Source organism: Colletes latitarsis, unplaced genomic scaffold (genome assembly GCF_051014445.1).
Source record: "Colletes latitarsis isolate SP2378_abdomen unplaced genomic scaffold, iyColLati1 scaffold0013, whole genome shotgun sequence".
Classification (NCBI taxonomy): domain Eukaryota; kingdom Metazoa; phylum Arthropoda; class Insecta; order Hymenoptera; family Colletidae; genus Colletes; species Colletes latitarsis.
Genome location: NW_027488368.1, coordinates 18356110 through 18380967, shown reverse-complemented (window position 1 = coordinate 18380967; position 24858 = coordinate 18356110).

Here is a 24858-nt window from a genome sequence, read left to right as displayed (position 1 = left end):
CATGAATTATTCTCTAAAATATTTATCGAGACCAGTTTTAATCGACTGTTTCAGTGTGGTACCACATTACTAAGTGATCCAACCCAGAAAAAACCGAGGATCAGTTCAACAAGTATGTGAAGAATGCGAAAGTGTGAGTCTGATGAGGTCAAATCCCAGCCCAATCCCAGACTTAACTTGCGTTATCCTCTAAAATATTGAGCGAAACCAGGTTTAATGAACTGTTTCAGTGTGGTACCACACTACTTCGTGATCCAAACGAGAAAAAACCCAGGATCTGTTCAACAAGTATGTGAAAAACGCGAAACTGTGAGCCTGATGAGGGCAAATCTTAGACCTAACCCAGACCTAAGATGCGTTCTCCTCTAAAATATCTATCCAGACCAGGTTTCATTGAATGTTTCAGTGTGGTACCACTTTACTACGTGATCCAATCCAGAAATAGCCCAGGATCTAGCCATGAAGTATGAGAAATATGCGAAAGTAAGAGCCTGATGAGGGCAAATCCTAGACCTATCCCAGACCTAACTTACGTTATCCTCTAAAATATTGACCGAAACCAGGTTTAGTTGACTGTTTCAGCGTGGTACCACATTACTACGTGATACAATCCAGAAACAGCCCAGGATCTAGCCATGAAGTATGAGAAATATGCGAAAGTATGAGCCTGATGAGGGCAAATCCTAGACCTAACCCAGACCTAACATGCGTTATCCTCTAAAATATTTATCAAAACCAGGTTTAATTGATTGTTTCAGTGTGGTCCCACATTACTACGGGTTCCATACCAGAAAAATCCCAGGATCTGTTCAACATGTATGAGAAATATGCGAAAGAAAGAGCCTGATGAGAGCAAATCCCAGACCTAACCTAGACCTAACATGAATTATTCTCTAAAACATTGATCGAAACCAGGTTTAATTGACTGTGTCAGTGTGGTCCCACATTACTACGTGATCCAAACCAGAAAAAACCCAGGATCCGTTCAACAAGTATGTGAAGAATGCGAAAGTATGAGTCTGATGAGTGAAATTCCCAGGCCTAACCTAGACCTAACATGCGTTATCTTCAAAAATATTGATCGAAACCTGGTTTAATCGACTGTTTCAGAGTGGTACCACATTACTATGTGATCCAAACCAGAAAATAACCCAGGATCTGTTCAACGAGTATGTGAAGTGTGCGAAAGTATGAGTCTGATGAGGTCAAATCCCAGACCAATCCCAGACTTAACTTGCGTTATCCTCTAAAATATTGATCGAAACCAGGTTTAATCGACTGTTTCAGTGTGGTACCACATTACTACGTGATCCAAACCAGAAAAAACCAAGGATCCGTTTACAAGTATGTGAAGAATGCGAAAGTATTAGTCTGATCAGTGAAAATCCCAGGCCTAACCTAGACCTAACATGCGTTATCTTCAAAAATAGTGATGGAAACCAGGTTTCATTGACTGTTTCAGTGTGGTACTACATTACTACGTGATGCAATCCAGAAAAAGCCCAGGATCTAGCCATGAAGTATGAGAAATATGCGAAAGCAAGAGCCTGATGAGGGCAAATCTCAGGCCATACCTAGACCTAACATGCGTTCTCCTCTAAAATATTGATGGAAACCAGGTTTCATTGACTGTTTCAGTGTTGTACTTCATTACTTCGTGATGCAATCTAGAAAAAGCCCAGGATCTAGCCATCAAGTATGAGAAATATGCGAAAGAATGAGCCTGATGAGAGCAAATCCCAGACCTAACCAAGACCTAACATGCGTTATCCTCTAAAATATTGAGCGAAACCAGGTTCAATGGACTGTTTCAGTGTGGTACCACACTACTTCGTGATCCAAACCAGACAAAACCCAGGATCTGTTCATCAAGAATGTGAAAAACGCGAAACTGTGAGCCTGATGAGGGCAAATCTTACACCTAACCCAGACCTAAGATGCGTTATCCTCTAAAATATTTATCCAGACCAGGTTTCATTGAATGTTTCAGTGTGGTACCACGTTACTACGGGTTCCATACCAGAAAAATCCCAGGATCTGTTCAACATGTATGAGAAATATGCGAAAGAAAGAGCCTGATGAGAGCAAATCCCAGACCTAACCTAGACCTAACATGAATTATTCTCTAAAATATTGATCGAAACCAGGTTTAATTGACTGTTTCAGTGTGGTCCCACATTACTACGTGATCCAAACCAGAAAAAACCCAGGATCCGTTCAACAAGTATGTGAAGAATGCGAAAGTATGAGTCTGATGAGTGAAAATCCCAGGCCTAACCTAGACCTAACATGCGTTATCTTCAAAAATAGTGATGGAAACCAGGTTTCATTGACTGTTTCAGTGTGGTACTACATTACTAAGTGATGCAATCCAGAAAAAGCCCAGGATCTAGCCATGAAGTATGAGAAATATGCGAAAGTAAGAGCCTGATGAGGGCAAATCCTAGACCTATCCCAGACCTAACTTGCGTTATCCTCTAAAATATTGATCAAAACCAGGTTTAATTGACTGTTTCAGCGTGGTACCACATTACTACGTGATACAATCCAGAAACAGCCCAGGATCTAGCCATGAAGTATGAGAAAGATGCGAAAGTATGAGCCTGATGAGGGCAAATCCTAGACCTAACCCAGACCTAACATGCGTTATCCTCTAAAATATTTATCAAGACCAGGTTTAATTGATTGTGTCAGTGTGGTCCCACATTACTGCGGGTTCCATACCAGAAAAATCCCAGGATCTGTTCAACATGTATGAGAAATATGCGAAAGAAAGAGCCTGATGAGAGCAAATCCCAGACCTAACCTAGACCTAACATGAATTATTCTCTAAAATATTGATCGAAACCAGGTTTAATTTACTGTTTCAGTGTGGTCCCACATTACTACGTGATCCAAACCAGAAAAAACCCAGGATCCGTTCAACAAGTATGTGAAGAATGCGAAAGTATGAGTCTGATGAGTGAAAATCCCAGGCCTAACCTAGGCCTAACATGCGTTATCCTCTAAAATATTGATCGAAACCAGGTTTAATCGACTGTTTCAGTGTGGTACCACATTACTACGTGATCCAAACCAGAAAAAACCCAGGATCCGTTTACAAGTATGTGAAGAATGCGAAAGTATGAGTCTGATCAGTGAAAATCCCAGGCCTAACCTAGACCTAACATGAGTTATTCTCTAAAATATTGATCGAAACCAGGTTTAATCGACTGTTTCAGTGTGGTACCACATTACTACGTGATCCAAACCAGAAAAAACCCAGGATCAGTTCAACAAGTATGTGAAGAATGCGAAAGTATGAGTCTGATGAGTGAAAATCCCAGGCCTAACCTAGACCTAACATGCGTTATCCTCAAAAATATAGATCGAAACCTGGTTTAATGGTCTGTTTCAGTGTGGTACCACATTACTATGTGATCCAAACCAGAAAACAACCCAGGATCTGTTCAACGAGTATGTCAAAAACGCGAAAGTATGAGCCTGATGAGGGCAAATCCCAGACATATCCCAGACCTAACTTGCGTTGTCCTCTAAGATATTGACGGAAACCAGGTTTAATTGACCGTTTCAGTGTGGTACCACATTACTACGTGATCCAAACCAGAAAAAACCCCGGATACGTTCAACAAGTATGTGAAGGATGCGAAAGTATGAGTCTGATCAGTGAAAATCTCAGGCCTTACCTAGACCTAACTTGCGTTGTCTTCTAAAATATTGATGGAAACCAGGTTTCATTGACTGTTTCAGTGTGGTACTACATTACTACGTGATGCAATCCAGAAAAAGCCCAGGATCTAGCCATCAAGTATGAGAAATATGCGAAAGAATGAGCCTGATGAGAGCAAATCCCAGACCTAACCTAGACCTAACTTGCGTTGCCCTCTAAAATACTGATGGAAACCAGGTTTCATTGACTGTTTCAGTGTGGTACTACATTACTACGTGATGCAAACCAGAAAATAACCCAGGATCTGTTCAACGAGTATGTGAAGTGTGCGAAAGTGTGAGTCTGATGAGGTTAAATCCCATCCCAATCCCAGACTTAACTTGCGTTATCCTCTAAAATATTGATCGAAACCAGGTTTAATCGACTGTTTCAATGTGGTACCACATTACTACGTGATCCAAACCAGAAAAATCCCAGGATCTGTTCAACATGTATGAGAAATATGCGAAAGAAAGAGCCTGATGAGTGCAAATCCCAGACCTAACCTAGACCTAACATGAATTATTCTCTAAAATATTGATCGAAACCAGGTTTAATTTACTGTTTCAGTGTGGTCCCACATTACTACGTGATCCAAACCAGAAAAAACCCAGGATCCGTTCAAGAAGTATGTGAAGAATGCGAAAGTATGAGTCTGATGAGTGAAAATCCCAGGCCTAACCTAGGCCTAACATGCGTTCTCCTCTAAAATATTGATCGAAACCAGGTTTAATCGACTGTTTCAGTGTGGTACCACATTACTACGTGATCCAAACCAGAAAAAACCCAGGATCCGCTTACAAGTATGTGAAGAATCCGAAAGTATGAGTCTGATCAGTGAAAATCCCAGGCCTAACCTAGACCTAACATGAGTTATTCTCTAAAATATTGATCGAAACCAGGTTTAATCGACTGTTTCAGTGTGGTACCACATTACTACGTAATCCAAACCAGAAAAAACCCAGGATCAGTTCAACAAGTATGTGAAGAATGCGAAAGTATGAGTCTGATGAGTGAAAATCCCTGGCCTAACCTAGACCTAACATGCGTTATCCTCAAAAATATTGATCGAAACCTGGTTTAATTGACTGTTTCAGTGTGGTACCACATTACTATGTGATCCAAACCAGAAAACAACCCAGGATCTGTTCAACGAGTATGTGAAAAACGCGAAAGTATGAGCCTGATGAGGGCAAATCCCAGACATATCCCAGACCTAACTTGCGTTGTCCTCTAAGATATTGACGGAAACCAGGTTTAGTTGACCGTTTCAGTGTGGTACCACATTACTACGTGATCCAAACCAGAAAAAACCCAGGATACGTTCAACAAGTATGTGAAGGATGCGAAAGTATGAGTCTGATCAGTGAAAATCTCAGGCCTTACCTAGACCTAACTTGCGTTGTCCTCTAAAATATTGATGGAAACCAGGTTTCATTGACTGTTTCAGTGTGGTACTACATTACTACGTGATGCAATCCAGAAAAAGCCCAGGATCTAGCCATCAAGTATGAGAAATATGCGAAAGAATGAGCCTGATGAGAGCAAATCCCAGACCTAACCTAGACCTAACTTGCGTTGCCCTCTAAAATACTGATGGAAACCAGGTTTCATTGACTGTTTCAGTGTGGTACTACATTACTACGTGATGCAAACCAGAAAATAACCCAGGATCTGTTCAACGAGTATGTGAAGTGTGCGAAAGTGTGAGTCTGACGAGGTTAAATCCCATCCCAATCCCAGACTTAACTTGCGTTATCCTCTAAAATATTGATCGAAACCAGGTTTAATCGACTGTTTCAGTGTGGTACCACATTACTACGTGATCCAAACCAGAAAAAACCGAGGATCAGTTCAACAAGTATGTGAAGAATGCGAAAGTATGAGTCTGATGAGTGAAAATCCCAGGGCTAACCTAGACCTAACATGCGTTATCCTCTAAAATATTGATCGAAACCTGGTTTAATCGACTGTTTCAGTGTGGTATCACACTACTACGTGACCCAAACCAGAAAAAACCCAAGATCTGTTCAACAAGTATGTGAAAAACGCGAAAGTATGAGCCTGATGAGGGCAAATCCCAGACCTATCCCAGACCTAACTTGCGTTATCCTCTAAAATATTGAGCGAGACCAGGTTTAATGGACTGTTTCAGTGTGGTACCACACTACTTCGTGATCCAAACGAAGAAAAAACCCATGATCTGTTGAACAAGTATGTGAAAAACGCGAAAGTATGAGCCTGATGAGGGCAAATCCCAGACCTATCCCAGACCTAACTTGCGTTATCCTCTAAAATATTGAGCGAAACCAGGATTAATCGACTGTTTCAGTGTGGTACCGCATTACTACGTGATCCAAACCAGAAAAAACCCAGGATCAGTTCAACAAGTATGTGAAGAATGCGAAAGTATGAGTCTGATGAGTGAAAATCCCAGTGCTAACCTAGACCTAACATGCGTTATCCACTAAAATATTGATCGAAGCCAGGTTTAATCGACTGTTTCAGTGTGGTATCACACTACTACCTGACCCAAACCAGAAAAAACCCATGATCTGTTCAACAAGTATGTGAAGAATGCGAAAGTATGAGTCTGATGAGTGAAAATCCCAGTGCTAACCTAGACCTAACATGCGTTATCCTCAAAAATATAGATCGAAGCCAGGTTTAATCGACTGTTTCAGTGTGGTATCACACTACTACGTGACCCAAACCAGAAAAAACCCATGATCTGTTCAACAAGTATGTGAAGAATGCGAAAGTATGAGTCTGATGAGTGAAAATCCCAGTGCTAACCTAGACCTAACATGCGTTATCCTCAAAAATATTGATCGAAACCTGGTTTAATCGACTGTTTCAGTGTGGTACCACATTACTATGTGATCCAAACCAGAAAAAACCGAGGATCAGTTCAACAAGTATGTGAAGAATGCGAAAGTATGAGTCTGATGAGTGAAAATCCCAGTGCTAACCTAGACCTAACATGCGTTATGCACTAAAATATTGATCGAAGCCAGGTTTAATCGACTGTTTCAGTGTGGTATCACACTACTACGTGACCCAAACCAGAAAAAACACATGATCTGTTCAACAAGTATGTGAAGAATGCGAAAGTATGAGTCTGATGAGTGAAAATCCCAGTGCTAACCTAGACCTAACATGCGTTATCCTCAAAAATATTGATCGAAGCCAGGTTTAATCGACTGTTTCAGTGTGGTACCACACTACTTCGTGATCCAAACGAGAAAAAACACAGGATCTCTTCAAGAAGTATGTGAAAAACGCGAAACTGTGAGCCTGATGAGGGCAAATCTTAGACCTAACCCAGACCTAAGATGCGTTATCCTCTAAAATATTTATCCAGACCAGGTTTAATTGACTGTTTCAGCGTGGTACCACATTACTACGTGATACAATCCAGAAACAGCCCAGGATCTAGCCATGAAGTATGAGAAATATGCGAAAGTATGAGCCTGATGAGGGCAAATCCTAGACCTAACCCAGACCTTACATGCGTTATCCTCTAAAATATTTATCAAGACCAGGTTTAATTGATTGTTTCAGTGTGGTCCCACATTACTACGGGTTCCATACCAGAAAAATCCCAGGATCTGTTCAACATGTATGAGAAAGATGCGAAAGAAAGAGCCTGATGAGAGCAAATCCCAGACCTAACCTAGACCTAACATGCGTTATGCACTAAAATATTGATCGAAGCCAGGTTTAATCGACTGTTTCAGTGTGGTATCACACTACTACGTGACCCAAACCAGAAAAAACACGTGATCTGTTCAACAAGTATGTGAAGAATGCGAAAGTATGAGTCTGATGAGTGAAAATCCCAGTGCTAACCTAGACCTGACATGCGTTATCCTCAAAAATATTGATCGAAGCCAGGTTTAATCGACTGTTTCACTGTGGTACCACACTACTTCGTGATCCAAACGAGAAAAAACCCAGGATCTCTTCAACAAGTATGTGAAAAACGCGAAACTGTGAGCCTGATGAGGGCAAATCTTAGACCTAACCCAGACCTAAGATGCGTTATCCTCTAAAATATTTATCCAGACCAGGTTTAATTGACTGTTTCAGCGTGGTACCACATTACTACGTGATACAATCCAGAAACAGCCCAGGATCTAGCCATGAAGTATGAGAAATATGCGAAAGTATGAGCCTGATGAGGCCAAATCCTAGACCTAACCTAGACCTAACATGCGTTATCCTCTAAAATATTTATCAAGACCAGGTTTAATCGACTGTTTCAGTGTGGTTCCACATTACTATGTGATCCAAACCAGAAAATAACCCAGGATCTAGCCATCAAGTATGAGAAATATGCGAAAGAATGAGCCTGATGAGAGCAAATCCCAAACCTAACCTAGACCTAACATGAATTATTCTCTAAAATATTGATCGAAACCAGGTTTAATTGACTGTTTCAGTGTGGTCCCACATTACTACGTGATCCAAACCAGAAAAAACCCAGGATCCGTTCAACAAGTATGTGAAAAACGCGAAAGTATGAGCCTGATGAGGGCAAATCCCAGACATATCCCAGACCTAACTTGCGTTGTCCTCTAAGATATTGACGGAAACCAGGTTTAATTGACTGTTTCAGTGTTGTACTTCATTACTACGTGATGCAATCCAGAAAAAGCCCAGGATCTAGCCATCAAGTATGAGAAATATGCGAAAGAACGAGCCTGATGAGAGCAAATACCAGACCTAACCTAGACCTAACATGAATTATTCTCTAAAATATTGATCGAGACCAGGTTTTATCGACTGTTTCAGTGTGGTACCACATTACTACGTGATCCAAACCAGAAAAAACCGAGGATCAGTTCAACAAGTATGTGAAGAATGCGAAAGTATGAGTCTGATGAGTGAAAATCCCAGGGCTAACCTAGACCTAACATGCGTTATCCTCTAAAATATTGATCGAAACCAGGTTTAATCGACTGTTTCAGTGTGGTACCACATTACTACGTGATCCAAACCAGAAAAAACCCAGGATCAGTTCAACAAGTATGTGAAGAATGCGAAAGTATGAGTCTGATGAGTGAAAATCCCAGTGCTAACCTGGACCTAACATGCGTTATCCACTAAAATATTGATCGAAGCCAGGTTTAATGGACAGTTTCAGTGTGGTACCACACTACTTCGTGATCCAAACGAGAAAAAACCCAGGATCTGTTCAACAAGTATGTGAAAAACGCGAAACTGTGAGCCTGATGAGGGCAAATCTTAGACCTAACCCAGACCTAAGATGCGTTATCCTCTAAAATATTGATCGCAAGCAGGTTTAATGGACTGTTTCAGTGTGGTACCACACTACTACGTGATCCAAACCAGAAATAGCCCAGGATCTAGCCATGATGTCTGAGATATATGCGAAAGTAAGAGCCTGATGAGGGCAAATCCTAGACCTATCCCAGACCTAACTTGCGTTATCCTCTAAAATATTGATCGAAACCAGGTTTAATTGACTGTTTCAGCGTGGTACCACATTACTACGTGATACATTCCAGAAACAGCCCAGGATCTAGCCATGAAGTATGAGAAATATGCGAAAGTATGAGCCTGATGAGGGCAAATCCTAGACCTAACCCAGACCTAACATGCGTTATCCTCTAAAATATTTATCAAGACCAGGTTTAATTGATTGTTTCAGTGTGGTCCCACATTACTACGTGATCCAAACCAGAAAAAACCCAGGATCTGTTCAACAAGTATGTGAAGAATGCGAAAGTATGAGTCTGATGAGGGCAAATCCCAGACCTATCCCAGACCTAACTTGCGTTATCCTCTAAAATATTGATCGAAACCAGGTTTAATTGACCGTTTCAGTGTGGTACCACATTACTACGTGATCCAAACCAGAAAAAACCCAGGATCCGTTTACAAGTATGTGAAGAATGCGAAAGTATGAGCCTGATGAGGGCAAATCCCAGACCTATCCCAGACCTAACTTGCGTTATCCTCTAAAATATTGAGCGAAACCAGGTTTAATGGACTGTTTCAGTGTGGTACCACACTACTTCGTGATCCAAACGAGAAAAAACCCAGGATCTCTTCAACAAGTATGTGAAAAACGCGAAACTGTGAGCCTGATGAGGGCAAATCTTAGACCTAACCCAGACCTAAGATGCGTTATCCTCTAAAATATTTATCCAGACCAGGTTTAATTGACTGTTTCACTGTGGTCCCACATTACTACGTGATCCAAACCAGAAAAAACCCAGGATCTGTTCAACAAGTATGTGAAGAATGCGAAAGTATGAGTCTGATCAGTGAAAATCCCAGGCCTAACCTAGACCTAACATGAGTTATACTCTAAAATATTGATCGAAACCTGGTTTAATCGACTGTTTCAGTGTGGTACCACATTACTATGTGATCCAAACCAGAAAATAACCCAGGATCTAGCCATCAAGTATGAGAAATATGCGAAAGAATGAGCCTGATGAGAGCAAATCCCAGACCTAACCTAGACCTAACATGAATTATTCTCTAAAATATTGATCGAAACCAGGTTTAATTGACTGTTTCACTGTGGTCCCACATTACTACGTGATCCAAACCAGAAAAAACCCAGGATCCGTTCAACAAGTATGTGAAGAATGCGAAAGTATGAGTCTGATGAGTGAATATCCCAGGCCTAACCTAGACCTAACATGCGTTATCCTCAAAAATATTGAACGAAACCTGGTTTAATCGACTGTTTCAGTGTGGTACCACATTACTATGTGATCCAAACCAGAAAATAACCCAGCATCTGTTCAACGAGTATGTGAAAAACGCGAAAGTATGAGCCTGATGAGGGCAAATCCCAGGCCTAACCTAGACCTAACATGCGTTGTCCTCTAAAATATTGATGGAAACCAGGTTTAATTGACTGTTTCTGTGTTGTACTTCATTACTACGTGATGCAATCCAGAGAAAGCCCAGGATCTATCCATCAAGTATGAGAAATATGCGAAAGAATGAGCCTGATGAGAGCAAATCCCAGACCTAACCTAGACCTAACATGAATTATTCTCTAAAATATTGATGGAAACTAGGTTTAATTGACTGTTTCAGTGTTGTACTTCATTACTACGTGATGCAATCCAGAGAAAGCCCAGGATCTATCCATCAAGTATGAGAAATATGCGAAAGAATGAGCCTGATGGGAGCAAATCCCAGACCTAACCTAGACCTAACATGAATTATTCTCTAAAATATTGATGGAAACCAGGTTTAATTGACTGTTTCAGTGTTGTACTTCATTACTACGTGATGCAATCCAGAAAAAGCCCAGGATCCAGCCATGAAGTATGAGAAATATGCGAAAGTATGAGCCTTATGAGGGCAAATCCTAGACCTAACTCAGACCTAACATGCGTTATCCTCTAAAATATTTATCAAGATCAGGTTTAATTGATTGTTTCAGTGTGGTACCACATTACTACGTGATCCACACCAGAAAAAACCCAAGATCCGTTCAACAAGTTTGTGAAGAATGCGAAAGTATGAGTCTGGTGAGTGAAAATCCCAGGCCTAACCTAGACCTAACATGCGTTATCCTCAATAATATTGATGGAAACCAGGCTTAATTGAGTGTTTCAGTGAGGTCCCACATTACTACGTGATCCAAACCAGAAAAAACCCATGATCCGTTCAACAAGTATGTGAAGAATGCGAAAGTATGGGTCTGATGAGTGAAAATCCCAGACCTAACCTAGACCTAACATGCGTTATCCTCAAAAATATTGATCGACACCTGGTTTAATCGACTGTTTCAGTGTGGTACCACATTACAATGTGATCCAAACCAGAAAATAACCCAGGATCTGTTCAACGAGTATGTGAAGTGTGCGAAAGTATGAGTCTGATGAGGTCAAATCCCAGACCAATACCAGACTTAACTTGCGTTATCCTCTAAAATATTGATCGAGACCAGGTTTAATCGACAGTTTCAGTGTGGTACCACATTACTACGTGATCCAAACCAGAAAAAAACCAGGATCCGTTCAACAAGTATCTGAAGAATGCGAAAGTATGAGTCTGATGAGTGAAAATCCCAGACCTAACCTAGACCTAACATGCGTTATGCACTAGAATATTGATCGAAGCCAGGTTTAATCGACTGTTTCAGTGTGGTATCACACTACTACGTGATCCAAAGCAGAAAAAACCCTCGATCAGGTCAACATGTATGTTAAGACTGCGAAAGAATGCCCCTGATGAGGGCAAATCCCAGGCCTAAACTAGTCCGAACATGCGTTGTCCTCTAAAATATTGATGGAAACCAGGTTTAATTGACTGTTTCAGTGTTGCACTTCATTACTACGTGATGCAATCCAGAAAAAGCCCAGGATCTAGCCATCAAGTATGAGAAATATGCGAAAGAATGAGCCTGATGAGGGCAAATCCTAGACCTAACCCAGACCTAACATGCGTTATCCTCTAAAATATTGATCGCAACCAGGTTTAATGTACTGTTTCAGTGTGGTATCACACTACTACGTGACCCAAACCAGAAAAAACCCATGATCTGTTCAACAAGTATGTGAAGAATGCGAAAGTATGAGTCTGATGAGTGAAAATCCCAGTGCTAACCTAGACCTAACATGCGTTATCCTCAAAAATATTGATCGAAACCTGGTTTAATCGACTGTTTCAGTGTGGTACCACATTACTATGTGATCCAAACCAGAAAAAACCGAGGATCAGTTCAACAAGTATGTGAAGAATGCGAAAGTATGAGTCTGATGAGTGAAAATCCCAGTGCTAACCTAGACCTAACATGCGTTATGCACTAAAATATTGATCGAAGCCAGGTTTAATCGACTGTTTCAGTGTGGTATCACACTACTACGTGACCCAAACCAGAAAAAACACATGATCTGTTCAACAAGTATGTGAAGAATGCGAAAGTATGAGTCTGATGAGTGAAAATCCCAGTGCTAACCTAGACCTAACATGCGTTATCCTCAAAAATATTGATCGAAGCCAGGTTTAATCGACTGTTTCAGTGTGGTACCACACTACTTCGTGATCCAAACGAGAAAAAACACAGGATCTCTTCAAGAAGTATGTGAAAAACGCGAAACTGTGAGCCTGATGAGGGCAAATCTTAGACCTAACCCAGACCTAAGATGCGTTATCCTCTAAAATATTTATCCAGACCAGGTTTAATTGACTGTTTCAGCGTGGTACCACATTACTACGTGATACAATCCAGAAACAGCCCAGGATCTAGCCATGAAGTATGAGAAATATGCGAAAGTATGAGCCTGATGAGGGCAAATCCTAGACCTAACCCAGACCTAACATGCGTTATCCTCTAAAATATTTATCAAGACCATGTTTAATTGATTGTTTCAGTGTGGTCCCACATTACTACGGGTTCCATACCAGAAAAATCCCAGGATCTGTTCAACATGTATGAGAAAGATGCGAAAGAAAGAGCCTGATGAGAGCAAATCCCAGACCTAACCTAGACCTAACATGCGTTATGCACTAAAATATTGATCGAAGCCAGGTTTAATCGACTGTTTCAGTGTGGTATCACACTACTACGTGACCCAAACCAGAAAAAACACGTGATCTGTTCAACAAGTATGTGAAGAATGCGAAAGTATGAGTCTGATGAGTGAAAATCCCAGTGCTAACCTAGACCTGACATGCGTTATCCTCAAAAATATTGATCGAAGCCAGGTTTAATCGACTGTTTCACTGTGGTACCACACTACTTCGTGATCCAAACGAGAAAAAACCCAGGATCTCTTCAACAAGTATGTGAAAAACGCGAAACTGTGAGCCTGATGAGGGCAAATCTTAGACCTAACCCAGACCTAAGATGCGTTATCCTCTAAAATATTTATCCAGACCAGGTTTAATTGACTGTTTCAGCGTGGTACCACATTACTACGTGATACAATCCAGAAACAGCCCAGGATCTAGCCATGAAGTATGAGAAATATGCGAAAGTATGAGCCTGATGAGGGCAAATCCTAGACCTAACCTAGACCTAACATGCGTTATCCTCTAAAATATTTATCAAGACCAGGTTTAATCGACTGTTTCAGTGTGGTTCCACATTACTATGTGATCCAAACCAGAAAATAACCCAGGATCTAGCCATCAAGTATGAGAAATATGCGAAAGAATGAGCCTGATGAGAGCAAATCCCAAACCTAACCTAGACCTAACATGAATTATTCTCTAAAATATTGATCGAAACCAGGTTTAATTGACTGTTTCAGTGTGGTCCCACATTACTACGTGATCCAAACCAGAAAAAACCCAGGATCCGTTCAACAAGTATGTGAAAAACGCGAAAGTATGAGCCTGATGAGGGCAAATCCCAGACATATCCCAGACCTAACTTGCGTTGTCCTCTAAGATATTGACGGAAACCAGGTTTAATTGACTGTTTCAGTGTTGTACTTCATTACTACGTGATGCAATCCAGAAAAAGCCCAGGATCTAGCCATCAAGTATGAGAAATATGCGAAAGAACGAGCCTGATGAGAGCAAATACCAGACCTAACCTAGACCTAACATGAATTATTCTCTAAAATATTGATCGAGACCAGGTTTTATCGACTGTTTCAGTGTGGTACCACATTACTACGTGATCCAAACCAGAAAAAACCGAGGATCAGTTCAACAAGTATGTGAAGAATGCGAAAGTATGAGTCTGATGAGTGAAAATCCCAGGGCTAACCTAGACCTAACATGCGTTATCCTCTAAAATATTGATCGAAACCAGGTTTAATCGACTGTTTCAGTGTGGTACCACATTACTACGTGATCCAAACCAGAAAAAACCCAGGATCAGTTCAACGAGTATGTGAAGAATGCGAAAGTATGAGTCTGATGAGTGAAAATCCCAGTGCTAACCTAGACCTAACATGCGTTATCCACTAAAATATTGATCGAAGCCAGGTTTAATGGACAGTTTCAGTGTGGTACCACACTACTTCGTGATCCAAACGAGAAAAAACCCAGGATCTGTTCAACAAGTATGTGAAAAACGCGAAACTGTGAGCCTGATGAGGGCAAATCTTAGACCTAACCCAGACCTAAGATGCGTTATCCTCTAAAATATTGATCGCAAGCAGGTTTAATGGACTGTTTCAGTGTGGTACCACACTACTACGTGATCCAAACCAGAAATAGCCCAGGATCTAGCCATGATGTCTGAGATATATGCGAAAGTAAGAGCCTGATGAGGGCAAATCCTAGACCTATCCCAGACCTAACTTGCGTTATCCTCTAAAATATTGATCGAAACCAGGTTTAATTGACTGTTTCAGCGTGGTACCACATTACTACGTGATACATTCCAGAAACAGCCCAGGATCTAGCCATGAAGTATGAGAAATATGCGAAAGTATGAGCCTGATGAGGGCAAATCCTAGACCTAACCCAGACCTAACATGCGTTATCCTCTAAAATATTTATCAAGACCAGGTTTAATTGATTGTTTCAGTGTGGTCCCACATTACTACGTGATCCAAACCAGAAAAAACCCAGGATCTGTTCAACAAGTATGTGAAGAATGCGAAAGTATGAGTCTGATGAGGGCAAATCCCAGACCTATCCCAGACCTAACTTGCGTTATCCTCTAAAATATTGATCGAAACCAGGTTTAATTGACCGTTTCAGTGTGGTACCACATTACTACGTGATCCAAACCAGAAAAAACCCAGGATCCGTTTACAAGTATGTGAAGAATGCGAAAGTATGAGCCTGATGAGGGCAAATCCCAGACCTATCCCAGACCTAACTTGCGTTATCCTCTAAAATATTGAGCGAAACCAGGTTTAATGGACTGTTTCAGTGTGGTACCACATTACTACGTGATACATTCCAGAAACAGCCCAGGATCTAGCCATGAGGTATGAGAAATATGCGAAAGTATGAGCCTGATGAGGGCAAATCCTAGACCTAACCCAGACCTAACATGCGTTATCCTCTAAAATATTTATCAAGACCAGGTTTAATTGATTGTTTCAGTGTGGTCCCACACTACTTCGTGATCCAAACGAGAAAAAACCCAGGATCTCTTCAACAAGTATGTGAAAAACGCGAAACTGTGAGCCTGATGAGGGCAAATCTTAGACCTAACCCAGACCTAAGATGCGTTATCCTCTAAAATATTTATCCAGACCAGGTTTAATTGACTGTTTCACTGTGGTCCCACATTACTACGTGATCCAAACCAGAAAAAACCCAGGATCTGTTCAACAAGTATGTGAAGAATGCGAAAGTATGAGTCTGATCAGTGAAAATCCCAGGCCTAACCTAGACCTAACATGAGTTATACTCTAAAATATTGATCGAAACCTGGTTTAATCGACTGTTTCAGTGTGGTACCACATTACTATGTGATCCAAACCAGAAAATAACCCAGGATCTAGCCATCAAGTATGAGAAATATGCGAAAGAATGAGCCTGATGAGAGCAAATCCCAGACCTAACCTAGACCTAACATGAATTATTCTCTAAAATATTGATCGAAACCAGGTTTAATTGACTGTTTCACTGTGGTCCCACATTACTACGTGATCCAAACCAGAAAAAACCCAGGATCCGTTCAACAAGTATGTGAAGAATGCGAAAGTATGAGTCTGATGAGTGAATATCCCAGGCCTAACCTAGACCTAACATGCGTTATCCTCAAAAATATTGAACGAAACCTGGTTTAATCGACTGTTTCAGTGTGGTACCACATTACTATGTGATCCAAACCAGAAAATAACCCAGCATCTGTTCAACGAGTATGGGAAAAACGCGAAAGTATGAGCCTGATGAGGGCAAATCCCAGGCCTAACCTAGACCTAACATGCGTTGTCCTCTAAAATATTGATGGAAACCAGGTTTAATTGACTGTTTCTGTGTTGTACTTCATTACTACGTGATGCAATCCAGAGAAAGCCCAGGATCTATCCATCAAGTATGAGAAATATGCGAAAGAATGAGCCTGATGAGAGCAAATCCCAGACCTAACCTAGACCTAACATGAATTATTCTCTAAAATATTGATGGAAACTAGGTTTAATTGACTGTTTCAGTGTTGTACTTCATTACTACGTGATGCAATCCAGAGAAAGCCCAGGATCTATCCATCAAGTATGAGAAATATGCGAAAGAATGAGCCTGATGGGAGCAAATCCCAGACCTAACCTAGACCTAACATGAATTATTCTCTAAAATATTGATGGAAACCAGGTTTAATTGACTGTTTCAGTGTTGTACTTCATTACTACGTGATGCAATCCAGAAAAAGCCCAGGATCCAGCCATGAAGTATGAGAAATATGCGAAAGTATGAGCCTTATGAGGGCAAATCCTAGACCTAACTCAGACCTAACATGCGTTATCCTCTAAAATATTTATCAAGATCAGGTTTAATTGATTGTTTCAGTGTGGTACCACATTACTACGTGATCCACACCAGAAAAAACCCAAGATCCGTTCAACAAGTTTGTGAAGAATGCGAAAGTATGAGTCTGGTGAGTGAAAATCCCAGGCCTAACCTAGACCTAACATGCGTTATCCTCAATAATATTGATGGAAACCAGGCTTAATTGAGTGTTTCAGTGAGGTCCCACATTACTACGTGATCCAAACCAGAAAAAACCCATTATCCGTTCAACAAGTATGTGAAGAATGCGAAAGTATGGGTCTGATGAGTGAAAATCCCAGACCTAACCTAGACCTAACATGCGTTATCCTCAAAAATATTGATCGACACCTGGTTTAATCGACTGTTTCAGTGTGGTACCACATTACAATGTGATCCAAACCAGAAAATAACCCAGGATCTGTTCAACGAGTATGTGAAGTGTGCGAAAGTATGAGTCTGATGAGGTCAAATCCCAGACCAATACCAGACTTAACTTGCGTTATCCTCTAAAATATTGATCGAGACCAGGTTTAATCGACAGTTTCAGTGTGGTACCACATTACTACGTGATCCAAACCAGAAAAAAACCAGGATCCGTTCAACAAGTATCTGAAGAATGCGAAAGTATGAGTCTGATGAGTGAAAATCCCAGACCTAACCTAGACCTAACATGCGTTATCCACTAAAATATTGATCCAAACCAGGTTTAATGGACTGTTTCAGTGTGGTACCACACTACTACGTGATCCAAACCAGAAAAAACCCAGGATCTAGCCATGAAGTATGAGAAATATGCGAAAGTATGAGCCTGATGAGGGCAAATCCTAGACTTAACCCAAACCTAACATACGTTATGCTCTCAAATATTTATCAAGATCAGGTTTAATTGAATGTTTCAGTGTGGTACCACATTACTACGTGAACCTAATCCAGAAAAAAACCCAGGATCCGGTCAACAGGTATGTGAAGAATGCGAAAGTATGAGTCTGATGAGTGATAATCCCAGGGCTAACCTAGACCTAACATGCGTTAACCTCTAAAATATTGATCCAAACCAGGTTTAATGGACTGTTTCAGTGTGGTACCACTTTACTACGTGATCCAAAGCAGAAAAAACCCTCGATCAGGTCAACATGTATGTTAAGACTGCGAAAGAATGCCCCTGATGAGGGCAAATCCCAGGCCTAAACTAGTCCGAACATGCGTTGTCCTCTAAAATATTGATGGAAACCAGGTTTAATTGACTGTTTCAGTGTTGCACTTCATTACTACGTGATGCAATCCAGAAAAAGCCCAGGATCTAGCCATCAAGTATGAGAAATATGCGAAAGAATGAGCCTGATGAGGGCAAATCCTAGACCTAACCCAGACCTAACATGCGTTATCCTCTAAAATATTGATCGCAACCAGGTTTAATGGACTGTTTCAGTGTGGTACCAAACTACTACGTGATCCAAACCAGAAAAAACCGAGGATCTGTTCAACAAGTATGTGAAAAACGCGAAACTATATGAGTTTGATGAGGCAAATCCCAGACCTATCCCAGACTTAACTTGCGTTATCCTCTAAAATATTGATCGAAACCAGGTCTAATTGACTGTTTCAGTGTGGTACCACATTACTACGTGATCCAAACCAGAAAAAGCCCAGGATCAGTTCAACAAGTATGTGAAAAACGCGAAAGTATGAGCCTGATCAGGGCGAATCCCAGACCTAAGCCAGACCTAACTTGCGTTATCCTCAAAAATATAGATCGAAACCAGGTTTAATTGACTGTTTCAGCGTGGTACCACATTACTACGTGATACAATCCAGAAACAGCCAAGGATCTAGCCATGAAGTATGAGAAATATGCGAAAGTATAAGCCTGATGAGGGCAAATCCTAGACTTAACCCAAACCTAACATGCGTTATCCTCTAAAATATTTATCAAGATCAGGTATAATTGAATGTTTCAGTGTGGTACCACATTACTACGTGAACCAAACCAGAAAAAACCCAGGATCCGTTCCACAAGTATGTGAAGAATGCGAAAGTATGAGTCTGATGAGTGAAAATCCCAGGGCTAACCTAGACCTAACATGCGTTATCCTCTAAAATATTGATCGAAACCAGGTCTAATTGACTGTTTCAGTGTGGTACCACATTACTACGTGATCCAAACCAGAAAAAGCCCAGGATCAGTTCAACAAGTATGTGAAAAACGCGAAAGTATGAGCCTGATCAGGGCGAATCCCAGACCTAAGCCAGACCTAACTTGCGTTATCCTCAAAAATATAGATCGAAACCAGGTTTAATTGACTGTTTCAGCGTGGTACCACATTACTACGTGATACAATCCAGAAAAAGCCCAGGATCTAGCCATCAAGTATGAGAAATATGCGAAAGAATGAGCCTGATGAGGGCAAATCCTAGACCTAACCCAGACCTAACATGCGATATCCTCTAAAATATTGATCGCAACCAGGTTTAATGGTCTGTTTCAGTGTGGTACCACACTACTACGTGATCCAAACCAGAAAAAACCGAGGATCAGTTCAACAAGTATGTGAAAAACGCGAAAGTATGAGCCTGATCAGGGCGAATCCCAGACCTAACCTAGACCTAACATGCGTTATCCTCTAAAATATTGATCCAAACCAGGTTTAATGGACTGTTTCAGTGTGGTACCACACTACTACGTGATCCAAACCAGAAAAAACCCAGGATCTAGCCATCAAGTATGAGAAATATGCGAAAGAATGAGCCTGATGAGAGCAAATCCTAGACCTAACCTAGTCCTAACATGCGTTATCCTCCAAAATATTCATCGAAACCTGGTTTAATTGAATGTTTCAGTGTGGTACCACGTTACTACGTGAACCAAACCAGAAAAAACCCAGGATCCGCTCAACAAGTATGTGAAGAATGCGAAAGTATGAGTCTGATGATTGAAAATCCCAGGACTAACCTAGACCTAACATGCGTTATCCTCTAAAATATTGATCCAAACCAGGTTTAATGGACCGTTTTAGTGTGGTACCACTTTACTACGTGATCCAAAGCAGAAAAAACCCTCGATCAGGTCAACATGTATGAAAAAACTGCGAAAGTATGACCCTGATGAGGGCAAATCCCAGGCCTAACCTAGACCTGACATGCGTTGTCCTCTAAAATATTGATGGAAGCCAGGTTTAATTGACTGTTTCAGTGTTGCACTTCATTACTACGTGCTGCAATCCAGAAAAAACCCAGGATCTGTTCAACAAGTATGTGAAAAACGCGAAAGTATGAGCCTGATGAGGGCCAATCCCAGACCTATCCCAGACCTAACTTGCGTTATCCTCTAAAATATTGATCGAAACCTGGTTTAATCGACTGTTTCAGTGTGGTACCACATTACTATGTGATCCAAACCAGAAAAAACCCAAGATCCGTTCAACAAGTATGTGAAGAATGCGAAAGTATGAGTCTGTTGAGTGAAAATCCGAGGCCTAACCTAGACCTAACATGCGTTATCCTCTAAAATATTGATCGAAACCTGGTTTAATCGACTGTTTCAGGGTGGTACCACAATACTACGTGATGCAATCCAGAAAAAGCCCAGGATCTAGCCATCAAGTATGAGAAATATGCGAAAGTATGAGCCTGATGAGGGCAAATCCTAGACTTAACCCAAACCTAACATGCGTTATGCTCTCAAATATTTATCAAGATCAGGTTTAATTGAATGTTCCAGTGTGGTACCACATTACTACGTGAACCTAATCCAGAAAAAACCCAGGATCCGTTCAACAAGTATGTGAAGAATGCGAAAGTATGAGTCTGATGAGTGATAATCCCAGGGCTAACCTAGACCTAACATGCGTTATCCTCTAAAATATTGATCCAAACCAGGTTTAATGGACTGTTTCAGTGTGGTACCACTTTACTACGTGATCCAAAGCAGAAAAAACCCTCGATCAGGTCGACATGTATGTTAAGACTGCGAAACAATGCCCCTGATGAGGGCAAATCCCAGGCCTAACCTAGACCGAACATGCGTTGTCCTCTAAAATATTGATGGAAACCAGGTTTATTTGACTGTTTCAGTGTTGTACTTCATTACTACGTGATGCAATCCAGAAAAAGCCCAGGATCTAGCCATCAAGTATGAGAAATATGCGAGAGAGTGAGCCTGATGAGAGCAAATCCCAGACCTAACCTAGACCTAACATGAATTATTCTCTAAAATATTTATCAAAACCAGGTTTAATTGACTGTTTCAGTGTTGTACTTCACTACTACGTGATGCAATCCAGAAAAAGCCCAGGATCTAGCCATCAAGTATGAGAAATATGCGAAAGAATGAGCCTGATGAGAGCAAATCCCAGACCTAACCTAGACCTAACATGAATTATTCTCTAAAATATTGATCAAAACCAGGTTTAATTGACTGTTTCAGTGTGGTACCACATTACAACGTGATCCAATCCAGAAATAGCCCAGGATCCAGCCATGAAGTATGAGAAATATGCGAAAGTATGAGCCTGATGAGGGCAATTCCTAGACCTAACCCAGACCTAACATGCGTTATCCTGTAAAATATTGATCGCAACCAGGTTTAATGGACTGTTTTAGTGTGGTACCACACTACTACGTGATCCAAACCAGAAAAAACCCAGGATCTGTTAAACAAGTATGTGAAAAACGCGAAAGTATGAGTCTGATGAGGTCAAATCCCAGACCTATCCCAGACTTAACTTGCGTTATCCTCTAAAATATTGATCGAAACCAGGTTTAATCGACTGTTTCAGCGTGGTACCACATTACTATGTGATACAATCCAGAAACAGCCCAGGATCTAGCCATGAAGTATGAGAAATATGCGAAAGTATGAGCCTGGTGAGGGCGAACCCTGACCTATCCCAGACCTAACTTGCGTTATCCTCTAAAATATTTATCGAAACCAGGTTTAATCGACTGTTTCAGTGTGGTACCACAATACTACGTGATCCAATCCAGAAATAGCCCAGGATCTATCCATGAAGTATAAGAAATATGCGGAAGTATGAGCCTGATGAGAGCAAATCCTAGACCTAACCCAGACCTAACATGCGTTATCCTCTAAAATATTTATCAAGACCCGGTTTAATTATTTGTTTCAGTGTGGTCCCACATTACTACGTGATCCAAACCAGAAAAAACACAGGATCCGTTCAACAAGTATGTGAAGAATGCGAAAGTATGAGTCTGATGAGTGAAAATCCCAGGCCTAACCTATACCTAACATGCGTTATCCTCAAAAATATTGATCGAAACCTGGTTTAATCGACTGTTTCAGTGTGGTACCACATTACTATGTCATCCAAACCAGAAAATAACCCAGGATCTGTTCAACGAGTATGTGAAGTGTGCGAAAGTTTGAGTCTGATGAGGGCAAATCCCAGACCTATCCCAGACCTAACTTGCGATATCCTCTAAAATATTGATCGAAACCAGGTTTAATTGGCTGTTTCAGCGTGGTGCCACATTACTACGTGACACAATCCAGAAATAGCCCAGGATCTAGCCATGAAGTATGAGAAATATGCGAAAGTATGAGCCTGATGAGGGCAAATCCTAGACGTAACCCGGACCTAACATACGTTATCCTCTAAAATATTTATCAAGACCAGGTTTAATTGAATGTTTCTGTGTGGTACCACATTACTACGTGTACCAAACCGGAAAAAACCCAGGATCCGCTCAACAAGTATGTGAAGAATGCGAAAGTATGAGTCTGATGAGTGAAAATCCCAGGCCTAACCTAGACCTAACATGCGTTATCCTCTAAAATATTGATCGATACCATGTTTAATTGACTGTTTCAGTGTCGTACTTCATTACTACGTGATGCAATCCAGAAAAAGCCCCGGATCTAGCCATCAAGTATGAGAAATATGCGAAAGAATGAGCCTGATGAGAGCAAATCCCAGGTCTAACCTAGACCTAACATGCGTTATCCTCTAAAACATTGATCGAAACCTGGTTTAATCGACTGTTTCAGTGTGGTACCACATTACTATCTGATCCAAACCAGAAAATAGCCCAGGATCTATCCATGAAGTATAAGAAATATGCGAAAGTATGAGCCTGATGAGGGCAAATCCTAGACCTAACCCAGACCTTACATGCGTTATCCTCAAAAATATTTATCAAGACCAGGTTTAACTGAATGTTTCAGTGTGGTACCACATTACCACGTGATCCATACCAGAAAAAACCCAGGATCTGTTCAACAAGTATGTGAAAAACGCGAAAGTATGAGCCTGATGAGGGCAAATCCCAGACCTATCCCAGACCTAACTTGCGTTATCCTCTAAAATATTGATCGAAACCTGGTTTAATCGACTGTTTCAGTGTGGTACCACACTACTACGTGATCCAAACCAGAAAAAACCCATGATCTGTTCAACAAGTATGTGAAAAACGCGAAAGTATGAGTCTGATGAGGTCAAATCCCAGACCTATCCCAGACTTAACTTGCGTTATCCTGTAAAATATTGATCGAAACCAGGTTTAATTGACTGTTTCAGCGTGGTACCACATCACTAAGTGATACAATCCAGAAACAGCCCAGGATCTAGCCATGAAGTATGAGAAATATGCGAAAGTATAAGCCTGATGAGGGCAAATCCTAGACTTAACCCAAACCTAACATGCGTTATCCTATAAAATATTTATCAAGATCAGGTTTAATTGAATGTTTCAGTGTGGTACCACGTTACTACGTGAACCAAACCAGAAAAAACCCAGGATCCGCTCAACAAGTATGTGAAGAATGCGAAAGTATGAGTCTGATGATTGAAAATCCCAGGACTAACCTAGACCTAACATGCGTTATCCTCTAAAATATTGATCCAAACCAGGTTTAATGGACTGTTTTAGTGTGGTACCACTTTACTACGTGATCCAAAGCAGAAAAAACCCTCGATCAGGTCAACATGTATGAAAAAACTGCGAAAGTATGACCCTGATGAGGGCAAATCCCAGGCCTAACTTAGACCTGACATGCGTTGTCCTCTAAAATATTGATGGAAGCCAGGTTTAATTGACTGTTTCAGTGTTGTACTTCATTACTACGTGCTGCAATCCAGAAAAAGTCCAGGATCTAGCCATCAAGTATGAGAAATATGCGAAAGAATGAGCCTGATGAGAGCAAATCCCAAACCTAACCTAGACCTAACATGAATTATTCTCTAAAATATTGATCGAAACCAGGTTTAATTGACTGTTTCAGTGTTGTACTTCACTACTACGTGACGCAATCCAGAAAAAGCCCAGGATCTAGCCATCAAGTATGAGAAATATGCGAAAGAATGAGCCTGATGAGAGCAAATCCCAGACCTAACCTACACCTAACATGAATTATTCTCTAAAATATTGATCAAAACCAGGTTTAATTGACTGTTTCAGTGTGGTACCACATTACTACGTGATCCAATCCAGAAATAGCCCAGGATCCAGCCATGAAGTATGAGAAATATGCGAATGTATGAGCCTGATGAGGGCAAATCCTAGACTTAACCCAAACCTAACATGCGTTATGCTCTCAAATATTTATCAAGATCAGGTTTAATTGAATGTTCCAGTGTGGTACCACATTACTACGTGAACCTAATCCAGAAAAAACCCAGGATCCGTTCAACAAGTATGTGAAGAATGCGAAAGTATGAGTCTGATGAGTGATAATCCCAGGGCTAACCTAGACCTAACATGCGTTATCCTCTAAAATATTGATC